General features: G+C 36.9%; 1 long non-coding RNA gene across 1 annotated transcript; it reads right to left on the reverse strand.

The window, feature by feature from the left end:
* Positions 1–992: 992 nt before the first annotated feature.
* LOC117091011 lies at positions 993–4,160 on the reverse strand. The gene is made up of 3 exons (XR_004440208.1): positions 3,942–4,160; positions 1,401–1,459; positions 993–1,129 (listed from the first exon to the last, which is right to left on the reverse strand). It is a non-coding gene; the product is annotated as an uncharacterized LOC117091011 (long non-coding RNA).
* Between the last annotated feature and the right edge of the window lie 11,182 nt (positions 4,161–15,342).

A 15,342-nucleotide genomic window follows, 5' to 3' on the forward strand; every position in this document is an offset into this window, starting at 1 on the left:
TACAATGTATCCACTCACCTCCCACCAGATCCTTCCCTCAACACATGGGGATTACAATTGGAGATAAGATTTGGGTAGGGACACAGAACCAAATCATGCAATAAAGATTCCCCTAAAGTCATGAGCTTTAACTTAAAACCTCCATTAAGCTGTAATAATGTTATTTTATTGTATATTAATTACAATGTATGGAATAATAGCATATAATTTTACTTAGACCTGGAATAACTACTGTTTTTATTTCATCTTTTCTGTGCTTGTTTCTTTATTCTTTCTTTCTTTTTTTTTTTTTTTTTTGAGACGGAGTCTCGCTCTGTAGCCCAAACTGGAGTGCAGTGGCCGGATCTCAGCTCACTGCAAGCTCCGCCTCCCGGGTTCACGCCATTCTCCTGCCTCAGCCTCCCGAGTAGCTGGGACTATAGGCGCCCGCCACCTCGCCCAGCTAGTTTTTTTTGTATTTTTTAGTAGAGACGAGGTTTCACCGTGTTAGCCAGGATGGTCTCGATCTCCTGACCTTGTGATCCGCCCGTCTCGGCCTCCCAAAGTGCTGGGATTACAGGCTTGAGCCACCGCGCCCGGCTCTTTATTCTTATATATTTTTTAACTGTAAGCTAACATTAAAAGAACTAAATAATAAATTTTCTCTACATACTTCACATATGTTCCTTGCACAATATTACTCAAAAACAAACTTTCAAGTAGGTTTCTATTCTTTGGAGGTGGAACCCTAACAGATTGCTCAATGAAACCAAAACCTTTGTTTTCTCTGACTCGTTCTCTCCGTTCATTCTCGTCTTTCTCTTTCCTTCTCTCTTCTCTGGCTTTACTTCCCCATCTCCTCCCAAACTGTCAGAGCATCTCCTCACTCAGTCTCGAAACTTCTGAAGCTCTCCTCTCTACCCCTCAATCTACTCAGGACACAAACACACACCTCTCTGACCTTAAAATACTTATAATGTATTTTTTAATTTTTCTCCATCACATTGGCTGTTTGAGCTGTTTGCTCTGGATTTCTTTTTTTCAAAGTTGCAACCTTTGCATTTCTCATCATACTTAACACATCATAGCTGTAATCTTGCTCTGCCACTTACTGGCTGTGTGACTTGGCTCCGTGACTCAGTTTTCTGTCCTATAAACCAGAGATAACAACAGTATTCGGGGAAAAGGATTCTGAACTTAGACAATTTGAGGGGCTTAAAAAAAATTACACAAAATAACCACCTACTGCAGTTACAGGATAAAATAATTTATAAAAAAACAAAATTTGGACTAAAAATAGGCACAAAGTATATGTTAAGAACAAAAAAGAAATAAAAATAAGATTAATTAAAAGCCAGTTGAGACCATGGTTTCACAAAATTTAAAAAATAAAGTAATATTTGTATTTATTAACTGCTTACCTTTTTAATACTTTTTGTTTTCTACGAACTTTGGCTGCAGACTTCTTGATTGGCTCTTCCTAGAACAGTAATTTTCTAAATCACTTTCTACAGAGATAAGTTTTTTAAAAGTTTACTTCTTCCTCTATCATGGTAGACTGAATATTTTATTGACAGTTTAGAAGTAATTGCTTTAGCCCAGGCGTGGTGGCTCACGCCTGTAATCCTAGCACTTTGGGAGGCCGAGGCAGGTAGATAACTTGAGGTCAGGAGTTCGAGACCAGCTTGGCCAACATGGTGAAACCCCCGTATCTACAAAAAATACAAAAATTAGCTGGGTCTGGTGGTGGGTGCCTGTAATCCCAGCTACTCGGGAGGCTGAGGTTTGAGAATCGCATGAACCTAAGAAGCAGAGGTTACAGTCAGCCAAGATTGTGCCACTGCACTCCAGCCTGGGTGACAGAGCAAGACTGACAAAAATAAACAAATAAATAAATAATAAATACATACATACATACATAATTATTTGAGATTTAGAAGCCATGTTAGGCAATACCACACAGATTTTTACAATCACTCTCTAATTTTGGAAAACTGTCAAGTTCTTTTGGGGATGAGCTGTAAGATTGGAAAGATTTTTCACAGACTAGCTTCTAGCTCTGCACCTTTCAAACCATGTTTCTCCTCCACCTCTACTCACTTTCAGGGCTGGAGGGTGTAGAAGCCGTTTATATATTGATATCCTCTTTGGCCTTTCATGCAATGTATTATAGACTGGGCACAAATCATCTCATACTACCTTAATTAATGCATACATAATATATTACAAATAAATGTAATGTATCAAATTTCTGGAGCAAATAACTAATTTTTTTTTTTTTTTTTTTTTTTACTTGTGAGAAAGGGTCTTGTTTGGTCACCCAGACTGGAGTGCAGTGGTGTAATCATAGCTCACTGCAGCCTCAACCTCCCAGACACAAGCAATTCCCCCACTTCAGCCTACTAAGTAGCTGAGACCACAGGCTCACACCACCATGCCCAGCTAATTTTTAAAATTTTGGGTAGAGATGGGGTCTCACTCTATTGCCCAGGCTGGTATCGAACTCCTGGGCTCAAGCAATCCTTACACCTTGGCTTCCCAAAGTGCTAGAATTACATGTGTGAGCCACTGTGCCTGGATGCTATTACTTTTATATCAAGAGAACAATAAATATAGCAAAATACTTAGCATGAAAAGTACCATCTGTCTATTTTGTCTCATTTAAAGAGTCATTGAAAAATATGTATGATTGTCTAGAATATTGTCACAATATTGATGATAAGAATTATAAATCCATTTATTAATAGTTTATTGTGTGACAGGCTCTAAGCCCTTTATATAGGTCATGTATTTCTTTCCATAACCCTATGTGCTATGTGCTTTTAGCATCTCTATTTTACAGATGAAACTGAGGCACCAATGATCTCTTTTCTATCATATATAATCTGTACAGTACATATATTTTTCTATTAAACTGTAAATTGTGAGGATTTTACATGCCATTTTGGGGTTAAATAAAATGGTCGAATCTATTTGAGATAGCTTTAAAAAATTTTTAAAAATGCTTTCCTGTAGACAGATGTATAGTTAAAAGGACTATATATATATATATATTTTTTTTTTTTTTTTTTTTTTTTTTTTTTGAGACGGAGTCTCGCTCTGTTGCCCAGGCTGGAGTGCAGTGGCCGGATCTCAGCTCACTGCAAGCTCCGCCTCCTGGGTTCCCGCCATTCTCCTGCCTCAGCCTCCCGAGTAGCTGGGACTACAGGCGCCCGCCACCTCGCCCAGCTAGTTTTTTGTATTTTTTAGTAGAGACGGGGTTTCACTGTATTAGCCAGGATGGTCTCGATCTCCTGACCTCGTGATCCGCCCGTCTCGGCCTCCCAAAGTGCTGGGATTAGAGGCTTGAGCCACTGCGCCCGGCCCGATATATATTTTTTTCTTATTTTTAAACCTCTTTAAACTTCTAGTCTTATACTTAGCCAAATATGGGAGCTTATATCAGAGAAACAATATTACTTAAAAATTAGACCAAGCATGGTGGCTCACACCTGTAATCCCAACACTTTGAGAGGCCAAGGAAGGTGGATTACCTGAGGTCAGGGTTTTGAGACCAGATTGGCCAACATGGTGAAACATCATCTCTACTTAAAAAAAAAAAATTAGACTGATGTGGTGGCGGGTGCCTGTAATCCCAGCTACTTGGGAGGCTGAGGCAGGAGAATCGCTTGAACCGGGAGGTGGAGGTTGTAGTGAGGTGAGCCAGAGCCATTGCATTCAGCCTGGGTGACAAGAGTGAAATTCCATCTCAAAAAGAAAAAAAAAAAAGAAAGAAAGAAAAAAAATTATTGTCTTAAAATAACATTTATACTATCTATCAGGTTATTTAATAATTAGAGTTTCGGGTTAGGATACTCTAGCTTGCAGCGACCTTCCAGCTAATGTTTTTGTCTTTTAAGAACTTCTTTCTTTGTTTGATATAGGCCAAAGATTTCTTCTTTGTAGTCTTTCCTTTCACTTACCTAAAGGAGGTTGAATACAACACCTTGAAGTCACACCTGTATCTTGTATAAACAAAACCATGTAGAGTCACTTTCACCCACCCATAGAACTGTATATATTTTTTCCTGCAAAACACAAAACAACAACAACAACAAACCCTTAAACTTCTTTAGGTCAGGGATTTATTCTACCTGTTTTAATATCAGCACCATGCACAAAGCCTGGTATATAAAGGAGACTCAAAAATTGGATGTAGGCCGGGTGCGGTGGCTCAAGCCTGTAATCCCAGCACTTTGGGAGGCCGAGACGGGTGGATCACGAGGTCAGGAGATCGAGACCATCCTGGCTAACACGGTGAAACCCCGTCTCTACTAAAAAAAACTACAAAAAACTAGCCGGGCGAGGTGGCGGTGCCTGTAGTCCCAGCTACTCGGGAGGCTGAGGCAGGAGAATGGCGTGAACCCGGGAGGTGGAGCTTGCAGTGAGCTGAGATCCGGCCACAGCACTCCAGCCTGGGTGACAGAGCGAGACTCCGTCTCAAAAAAAAAAAAAAATTGGATGTAAAATAAATAAACTATGTAAAAAAGGCCTTCTTTGTTTATTTTTGTGTTGCACACAGGGAGCAGGTAGATGTACAGGGTAAGAAGAAGAAAAGGCTACCAGATTTCTGTTTTGAATTTCTGTTGGATCATAAAACAACTCTGAACGTTCATGGGCAAAATAAATAATACTTAGCACTTAGTAGGTGCTAAGAAATATTTATAAGTAGATAGAGAAATAGGTAGATAAACGGACAGTTCAGAGATAGCATGGATAGCATTTTTTTAAACTGTAACATTTATTTTATGTCTCATCTTTACCTAAACTGCAGAAAAAATGAGAATTATAATTGTATATAATTTTTCTTCTTGGATTTGGGTTATATGTTCCATTTTCCGGGGTGTTACATGAACCTGATATTGCTAAGGTTGTGCCTTTACCCCTTTGATAAAATAATAATATTATTTTAAAAAAGCGTCAATCTATTTTTATATGATCAACTGAATACTCTGAATAACTAGTTGTTATATCTCCAGAATATGGTCAGCTCAGTAATTGGTTTATTGATAATCAATATCTACCTTACTTATTTCAGAAGTAAGATATCAGGTGCTCTGGGTGAACGCTTCTATAAAAATAGCTAGCATTATTAATGATTACCATGTGCTTGACATTGTCTAAACGCTTTCAATGCAGTAAGATTTATTTAATCCTTAAGCTAACGCTAAGAGATAGGTACTATTTTAATCCTCTGTTACATATGAGAAAGATGTAGAGCAGAGATGTTAACTACTAGTAATTTGTGGAGATGGGTTTTGAACCCAAGAAACCTAAGCTCTTAATTTCAAAAGTTTACCATGTCCATACACAATGCAGCTAAAGTAATAAAAAGTAGATGATTACAACTGGGAGCAGGTTGAGGCACTTGGTATAGTTGAGCATTATTGACAATATACTTCATTAATCTATTCATAAATATGAATAATGCCAAGATGCTATGCTAGGCATTGACATCAGAAAGATATGTAAAATACAGTCCTTACCCACACAGTTTCTATTCTTTGGGGAAACTTGACTCTTACAAAACAATAATAATGATGATATACTCAAAATGGGTCAAATACCTACCAAGTTCTAGCAATTATAAAAATTGTTTTTGTTTATTACATGTAGACTTCACTTTATTTATCAACACACATTTATTGAAAATCAACTGTGAGCCAGATCATCTGTTGGATGCTAAGGACAGTATGGTATAAAAGAAAATTTCAGCTGAGCATGGTGGTTCACACCTGTAATCTCAACATTTTGGGAGGCTGAAACAAGAGGATTGCTGAAGGCCAAGAGATTGAGGCTGCAGTGAACCATAATCACTCCACTGCACTCAAGCCTGGGCGATAGTGTGAGACTCTCAATCTCTCTCAAAAAAAAAAAAAAAAAGAAAGAAAGAAAGAAAGAAACTTTTTTTTAAGTAAACAGAAATTACTAAACACGGTTTCTACTTCTGTATTTTATAGATTATGTAATCGAGGGTGATCAGAAATGTCAGGCAACTTTCCCAGGGTCACAGGACTTTAAGGTGGTCAAGTTAGAACTTGAATCAAGGTTACCTGTGTAAAAGTTCATATTCACTCAGTCAGTTTGTATCAAGAATTTACTTTGTTTTAGTAATGCAAAACAATAAATGTAACAGTGAATAAGGTAAATAAGTTAGGTTCATGACTTCTTGATACATGTGGCTCTATCCATTGCACCATGCTCTAAATACCAGTCTAGGTCCAGACAGAGAACTGGAAACGGCAATGCAGAATATGATATAGATAAATGGCTAAACAGGTGGTAGAGGACTGAAAAAGAAGTAGCATTGAAAGTAGCTGGATACAGAAACCAATTTCTGGGACAACTTATGGTGGATAGACACTGCTCATGGAACAAAAAGCAAACAGAAAGGAGTAAGTTCCATTTCCTTCCTTCAGCCTTGCAGTCTCCCTATAGTGCCTCCTGAAGACAAAATCTAAGAGAAAATCAGATGGCAAAGGAGAAATGTGGTTTGTAGAGTCCCAGCCCTGAGAATCACAGAGCCAGAGCACAGAAAGGTGAGTCTGGAGCTGAGAGACTAGGTAGATGTCAGACACACTCTGCCACCCTATATCAGAGAGACTATTGTCAGAAGTTTATGATGATTTGAACCTAGAAAAGGTAGTTGAAACTACCTGGTCCAACCTGCTTATCTTTCAGAGAAAACTGAAGCGCAAAGAGATCAAGTGCCTTGTAAAAGATTACAGCACTTGAAAGTATCAGAGCTGGGACAGGAACGTAGATTTTCTTATTACACATTTCACTGAAATTTCTGCTATTCGATGCTGTCTCTAAGGACAATGAACAAATTAATGGCCAATGTTCTCAAAAAAATGAAAAAGATGATTTGCAACGGATGCAAAAGATTAAAAAAACTTATATAAGGGTGACTCTTATAGCCTCCCTAGGTCAAAATTCTAAAAAATGAGTGCCTGATGACTTTACTTTTATGAAGACAAATCTTGAGTAGATCATAACTTGTGCCTTAGTTTGCTTCTCTCAATACCTTTTGTCTGGAGCTGAGTAACACTCAGTTTGAGATTAAGCTCCTGTCAGGACTGATTAGCGATTCTAGAGTAATTGTAAATTTTTTGAGGCCATCCATTTAATAATTTAGTTCTACTCATTGATTTTCAAATACAAGATTACAGAGAGAGATTGCATGGTGCAAAGAATGTTGAAGTAACACTATAGCTTGATTCCTCATTCCTTCATCTCACATGGCTCTGTGCTAATTGCATCGCCATGGACACGCTGTTGTTAGGCAGGGCAAAGAGAACTGTTTGATGAACAACCATGCTACAGCAGTATATCCTTTGTACTACGGAGTCAAGCCAAATCAAAGATCCTGGTGAATTACAATCTGTTTAAGTAGCCTAGATTTGTACAATGTTTAAGTTCTACAGAGATGTCATTCTTTCACTGGTGTTTTCAAAGACAAGCTCTTGCATAAATACACCTACAGTTCAACCCCTTTTAATCCATTTTATGTAAGTTGAAAACATTTCACAATATATTAAAATACTATAATATGTTTTTGACTTTGGTTAGGGCTTTGCAGGGATTTACTGACTAACATTGAACATGCTTTTGTTTAGGGATTTTTCTCAGTGATGCTCTGATGTCAAAGTCTTTTGTTAAATTTACTCAATATGAGCCGGCTTTTTATTTCAATTGTTTAAAATGAGAATGGCATTTAATTTTAGCACTTTACTGTCTTGGCATGAAGCTGAACTTTGGCAGTTGAGAGAATGTTTTATAATCAAACTGCAAAATATTTCAGAAATTTAAGAGGTTACACCAGCTAATTTTATTGGAAAAATTATGCAATTGCAGAATCATTAACTATTTTGCTGTTATTGTTGTTCTGAAGCAACAACTAATAGTAGCAATTTGGGAAGCCACTTTGTTTCATAAGGTGGACTTTTTCCATGAATAATAATCATTCATTAATTCCATGCTGAATGTTCGCATTAAACCAGATAAGTCATCTAATTTTATCCTCATCATAGAGATAGGTACAAAATGCTGGTCATTTTAGGGCATGTAAGTATGAGTTAGCTCCAACTTTGTCTTTGGTTTGATTTAATTATTTGATTTAATCCCCCTTTTGTTTGAGAAGTAATGATAAAACAAATGAAATGGCAGAATCATTTGTGTTACACATTGAATATCTCATTTTATTGCATCTGGGATCTTTTTCTAAAAAAAATTAAACAATACACTAAGATAGCCTCAGAATTAGAAAAGAAACCATCTTCGCATTGGCATTCAAGTCTTTTTCCTTTGGACTTATTCTCTTGCTTTTAATTAAATCTCTTATTTATCACAGAGAGATGCATTATTTTCAGCAACATCAGAAATCGCTGAGTTGTCAAGATTATTCCAAAGATAGAATAGAGCACTTGAAAGAAGAGAGCACAATTAGGTGCTTGAAAATGTGGAGGCAAAAGAGAATTAGAGGAAAGATCAAGAAAAGAGAAGGTAAGGGAAATAAAGCAAAGCAAGGGGAAGGCGATAAATAACTATCCTACCAGGTAAGAGTTAGGTGAATCGTCACCGTTTTATATGAGTTGTTACATATCAAATAAATATTTAATCTACTAGGTGGTTTTATTTTTAAAAAGCTTTCGTAATTTATGAATATTTCTTCTTTTATTTAAAAACTATTTTAAAAGGCCGGGCATGGTGACTCATGCTTGTAATCCCAGCATTTTGGGAGGCCGTAGTGGGCAGATCACTTAAGGTCAGGAGTTCGAGACCAGCCTAGCCAACATGGTGAAACCTCGTCTCTATTAAAAATACAAAAATTAGTTGGGCATGGTGGCATGTACCTGTAATCTCAGCCATTTGGGAGGCTGAGGCACGAGAATCTCTTGAGCCCGGGAGGCGGAGGTTGCAGTGAGTCAAGATCGCACCACTGCACTCCATCCTGGAGGACAGAGTGAGTCTCCGTCTCAAAAATAAACAAATAAATAAGTAAATAAATAATAAAAACTATTAAAACAGAAAATGTTATCTATGTTAGGTATGGCTAATTTTTCACTTGGAAACTAAAGTATCACTCTATTCCAATTTCAGGCTTTTGGATCAGTTTTAATGCAAGAATAACCTGAGGTTACAAAATCTACTTGAAAAACTGTTTCCATAGGCAAAACTAATAAAGATACAACAAAGGTTTTTCTTGTGAATGCAAGTGAAAAAAATGGATTTCGATGTCAAGGGTTTATGCAGCTGATGCCCGTAACCCCTTAGATGAAAAGTTCGTTTTTACTCAAAACTGCTTCACTTATTCTCACTCATGGATTTTATCAGCAATATATTGTAAATTTGAAAGTATAAAATATGCTTGTATTGACAAACCTTTTTTAGCTATGATGCATATAGTTTTCACATAAGAGTTAATTTGGGGGTGAAAAAAAGCAGCTTGACCTTCTTAAACATTTTTTAAAAAATGCATCCTGGCCGGGTGCGGTGGCTCAAGCCTGTAATCCCAGAACTTTGGGAGGCCGAGACGGGCGGATCACAAGGTCAGGAGATCGAGACCATCCTGGCTAACTTGGTGAAACCCCGTCTCTACTAAAAAATACAAAAAACTAGCCAGGCGAGGTGGCAGGTGCCTGTAGTCCCAGCTACTCGGGAGGCTGAGGCAGGAGAATGGCATAAACCCGGGAGGCGGAGCTTGCAGTGAGCTGAGATCTGGCCACTGCACTCCAGCCCGGGTGACAGAGCGAGACTCCGTCTCAAAAAAAAAAAATGCATCCTAAGGACTAGGCATGGTGGCTCAAGCCTGTAATCCCAGTACTTTGGGGGGCAGAGGCGGGCGGATCTCTAGGTCAAGAGATCAAGACAATCCTGGCCAATATGGTGAAACGAAACCCCATCTCTACTAAAAATACAAAAATTAGCTGGGCATGGTGGTGGGCGCCTGTAATCCCAGCTACTTGGAGGCTGAGGCAGAAGAATGCTTGAACCCAGGCGGCGGAGTTTGCAGTGAGCTGAGATTGTGCCACTGCACTCCAGCCTGGCGACAGAGTGAGACTCCGTCTAAAAAAAAAAAAAGAAAAGAAAAGAAAGAAAAATGCATCCTAAGCTTACGAAGATATACTGAAGCAGGGTTGCCATAGATCATTCTATCCAACTTTTATCATGGCTATTTATTTATTAAATACTTTTACAAATGGCATAAATATTTAATTTTGGAAAACAGTTATTCAACTTAGGTCTGTAATCGTAGAAACGTTATTTAGTCTTTCTTAATCATCTTTTTCCTTGTTTGTAAAATGGAAATAATGATAACTCCTATTTAAGAGTGCTGTGAGGAATCAAGATAATAGACTTAAATGTATGTGGTTCTTCTGCTTGCTACTGTCTCCAACCTGTGCAGAATGCAAAAGTTCATCAACTATATTCTCTTTTTTCAAGGAACAGACGAGAAGCAGGGTAAGTACAGAGCAGAATTGTAACTGAATTATTGTAATACCATATCATTAGTATACTTTATTAAATTAAAGGTGATTTGTTAATGAGTGCCTTTCTGCAGAAAGATTTTATTTGATAGACAGAAAGATAACTTTTACTTTGGGGGTGCTTCTGCCAGAATAGATTATATAAAACAATCACTCATCGTTTCTGAAAGCTAGGTCTAAATTTATGCATCACTAGAAATTTTCTGGCCTGCTGAATCATGGCAATATGACCCAGTAATACTGACAATGACCTTCAACACAACAATGACAAGTAATTCTTATTGAACATAATATTTTTCATACATTTTATAAGTGCTTTATATTAATTGTATAAAATATGCTTTAAAATATGCTATCAAATATGTATAAAAATTACTGTGTTTATGATCGTCATTACATAGGGCATAGATAAGTTAAAAAATCACCTAAGATTTCACAGCTAGTGGGGTGACAAAACCAAGATTCAAATCCAGACAGTCTAACTCCTGATCTTGCATTTTTTACTAAAACTGGGTTGTGGTGTCCAGTGAATCATCAGTTGGAAAGCAGGACCTCCAACAACTATTCCAGAAAACATCCCCGAAATAGACCCAACCAGATACGTCAGTGTGATAAGGTTATAGCCCACATTCTTGGGCCTAAATGCAATGTTTTTCTTCTACTTTCTAATATAAAAATTGTAACAAAAATAGTATGCAATGTACATTTAAATTCAAATCAGCATCCCTTGATGCTTGATATTCAAAATATTTAACAAGAATTATGTCACAAATCAGCAGGGGCTAAGGCAGAGTCTAGGGGCTCCCTACTTAAATGTTAGCTCATCAGTTCTGGATCTTGCTGCAATCTTGACAGGATGGCCAAAACACTGGGGGAGGTGCTAAGGGAACTCAGGTGGCTGTTTTTCTACTAGTTCTGAAATATTCAAACATGTTAACGTCTGGAACTTCTGACATGATTGCATGTTACGCACATGGACTGCATAGCAGTCCTACTTTAACATATATAGGTTAATCATAAAATATGAGAATAAAAAGCTCATTTGTAAAATACATAATAAAGAATAGCAATGAAATTGTTTTGTGAACTCAGTTGTTACTGATTTTGAAAGTTTTGAAAAAGAAAGGGAAGGTAACTGTAATCAAAAAAGAATTGCATCGGTAAGCCCGCCATAAAGAAAATGTATTTTTTAACGGCTCCTTGGAAATCACAAAACTATAATACGTTATTAAAGACACACTGCATCTGAAAATTTTTTTACTATAGTTGCTACTTTATAATGTCTCTCTGGGTTCATAGGAAGTGTAAGTAGGCTTGCATGGCATTCATAGGAAGTATAAGTAGGCTTGTGTGAGATCAATTCTTTGTTTATGATCACATGCAATCTAAATACAGCAAATCATTGCTATACAGTGCTTGTTACTACTGTCATAAATTTCAGTATTCACATTAGACTGAGTATCATGTTTTCTTTCTTTTTTTAAAGGTCTTCCTGGAGAGGGGTTTAAAATAAATATTCCAATGGAGACATAAGGAGACATGAAATAATAAATAACATGATTTTTGTCTTCTGATTTAAGAAAATATAAATGGTCCAGAGCAAGGAAGTAGCTGTCTCTGCATGAATTTAAAGACAGTTGATGTTGTTAAGAAATTCATCTTTTCAGAGTCAAAGGGTGAAAGACAAAACTAGCATTTTATGTTAGCTTTATATTATTTTAACAGTCAAGTGTGACATACTATTACAAAAATACATTAAGTATATGATTGTATACAGTTAAAATAACTGGATCTTCCTCTAACCACCATGCTGTTTTCCAGAGAAAGCAACTTTTCTCATTTGCTGTGTCTTTTATACAGATGTCTCATTTGTGCATGCACACAAGCATATGTGGAATCAAAGTGCATAAACTATCCTGTGATTTTGCATTTAATATTTTCAAAAATCAGCCCCAAAGATAATATTTAATAGAGGTCTATGGAAACAGAAAGAGGCTATTACTTAATTAACAACTGCCAGAAGCTCCTCCCCCACCCCAATTAATATCTCACACAGGAAATACCCTTTCATTTTCTTGTTTGCTTGTTCTGGTGTGTTTTTCCCTCTGAATCAAATGTCATTTGATCCTTTTAACTCCCTGCAGTGTGTATGTGGCAGGGTGAACAAAGGTTCTAGAGGTCAAAATACTTAAGTTCTAGGGTCTTTTTTTGTCACTTTATTTCTAAGAATGAGTCTCACTCTCTGGCCCTCAGTTTCTTCATTTGAAAAATGAAATTGTTAAACCAAGCGATTTTTGTTGAAAAGTCACTCTACTTTTCAGTATGTGAGTTTTTTAATTGGTTAGCTTTTAGTGTTGTTTATGCTTTCATGCTTCCTTTACCCTAACAAAAATAAAATATTCCCTAATAACACCTTCATGACAATCCATAAAATTTTTTGATCAAAACATTTATTTATTCATATAACAAAAAGCATTTTAGTAAGATGTATGTTTTTTTAATTAAAAATATTAGATAAAAAATAGATTAAAAAAGCACAGATTAGATAACATCAACAATACCTAAAATTCATCGAATCCTTATTTTGTGCTAGAAACAGTTCTAAGAACAGCCATTCCCCAGTGTTCACAGAAGATTAATTCTAAGATCCCTATGGATACCAAAATCCATGGATACTGAAGTCCCTCATAGAAAATAGCTTAATAGTCACACATAACCTACTCACATCCTCTTGTATACTTTAAATCATCTGTAGATTACTTATAATATCTGATGTAATGTAAAATTTATGTAAATAGTTACTATACTGTGTTATTTAGGAAATAATGGCAGTAAAGTCTGGACATGTTTGGCAACTATCCTTTTTTTTTTTTTTGCAGTTGGTTGAATCCATGGATATGAAACCCATGGATAGGGAGGGGCAATTGTACTTTGAATATATAAACTCAGCTAAACTTCTCAACACTATTAAGTTCCTTTTCATCTTAATGTAATTTAAGGAAGTATAAATAAAGGAATAATTTGAGATCCAGAGGGAGTGGAGTCCAGTACTTCCCTCAGCTATGGAATGGTCTCTGGGTACTTCCCAGTGCAAAAACAGAAATTGTATCACTGTGTTTATGAAGCTGTGTAGTGTTATAATTAATGGGCATACTAAATGTGTTTAAGTAACTGGACAGACTAAATATATTTAGGTCATCTGAGGCCTCATAAGGTTTGAGATTTATAAGCATGCCTCAAATCACGAGTTTTACCATCTTCGTAACACGAGACTCCCTTGCCACTCCTGAAAGCATCCAAACTTAACTCCTCAAAACCCCTTTGGTCTCGGTTCCTACCTTCATGGAGACTCATGTGTGCTCTTTATCACTAAACTATTTCTACCATTGGCCATGACAAGAGCTTCAATCATAACAAGCATTTCAAATGTTTGTGGCTCTATTACAAAGTTTGAAGATAAGGAAAGGGTAATCTTTCAGGCTTGTGGCTGGCTGCTATTTTATTAGATAAAAACTTAATTCCTCTCCTTCTCTTGGAGCCTACTTTCTCAAGCCTCATTTAATCACCTTCTCCATGCAAAGGTTTTAAATGATGGCTCTGATGAATGCTTCATATTCCCAGGGATCAGGGTTACCTATCCTGTACTGTTCTGGTTTTTTGTTTGTTTGTTTGTTTGTTTTTTTCTTCTCTGCATTTTGATCAACAAACATTTCTCCATAGATACACAGGAAAAGAGAAGGGGCTATCGATGCATCTTATCCATAGGCAGAGAGACATGTTTCAGTACCTCCAACAACCCAAACTCCTCACCCCACATCCAACACCCACTCATAAAATTAAGCTTTCCTCTTCTGGGCATTTGTTATATGAAAAACATTCAGTTCATTTCTCAGTATGTGTGCTCTTCTGCAAGAAAAATGGTTACACATCAAGAAACAAAATAAAACATGGAGACCCTGTCTCCAAGATAACAATAGGATCCATCATTTGTTTTGGAATCTTCATTCCTTTCCTCTCTCATAATCTCTTTCTCCCATCAAATCATTTGAAGACCAGATAGATTAATTTCAATTGTATCAATCATAGTAAGAGATCTAAGTAAAAATCTGGGAAAATTTTGTGTATAAATATTTTGTCCAGAGAGGTCCATCAGGTGTCTATGGGCTAGGACCATGCTATATAGAGGCAAAGAGATGCTTCCTATGACCAATTATCTCATTATAGCCTTTGTTTGCCTTTAACACTAAAATAAAATGGAGCTTCGGAGTGGTTATTAGAAGATTTTTTTTTTTTTCATATACTGGCTAGTGGATGGCATTAAAAATAATCTTATGAATTTAAAGTGCTAGAACTAGTAGAAACCTTAAAGATCATCTATTAGGTTGGTACAAAACATATTGTCATTTTTGCCATTGAAAGTAATGGCAAAATCACAATTACTTCCTTTTACAAAGATGGGAGGGGGTGAGGGTTGAAAAATTATCTATTGGCTACAATGTTCTCTATTCAGGTTATGGATACAATAAAGCTCAGACTTTACCACTATGCAATATATGCATGCAAGAAATCTGTGCTTGTACTCCCTAAATATATTTTAAAAACTAAAAATCACACCTTTATTTTTTATTTTTATTTTTATTTTTTTGGACAGTGTCTCACTCTGTCGCCCAGGCTGGAGTGCAGTGGCGCCCCCTCGACTCACTGCAAGCTCCGCCTCCCGGATTCACACCATTCTCCTGCCTCAGCCTCCGGACTAGCTGGGACTACAGGAGCCCGCCACGACACCCGGCTAATTTTTTATATTGTTAGTGGAGGAGGAGTTTCACCGTGTTAA

This window comes from Trachypithecus francoisi, unplaced genomic scaffold (assembly GCF_009764315.1).
Source record: "Trachypithecus francoisi isolate TF-2019V2 unplaced genomic scaffold, Tfra_2.0 Lachesis_group11, whole genome shotgun sequence".
In the NCBI taxonomy this organism is placed as follows: Eukaryota; Metazoa; Chordata; class Mammalia; order Primates; family Cercopithecidae; genus Trachypithecus; species Trachypithecus francoisi.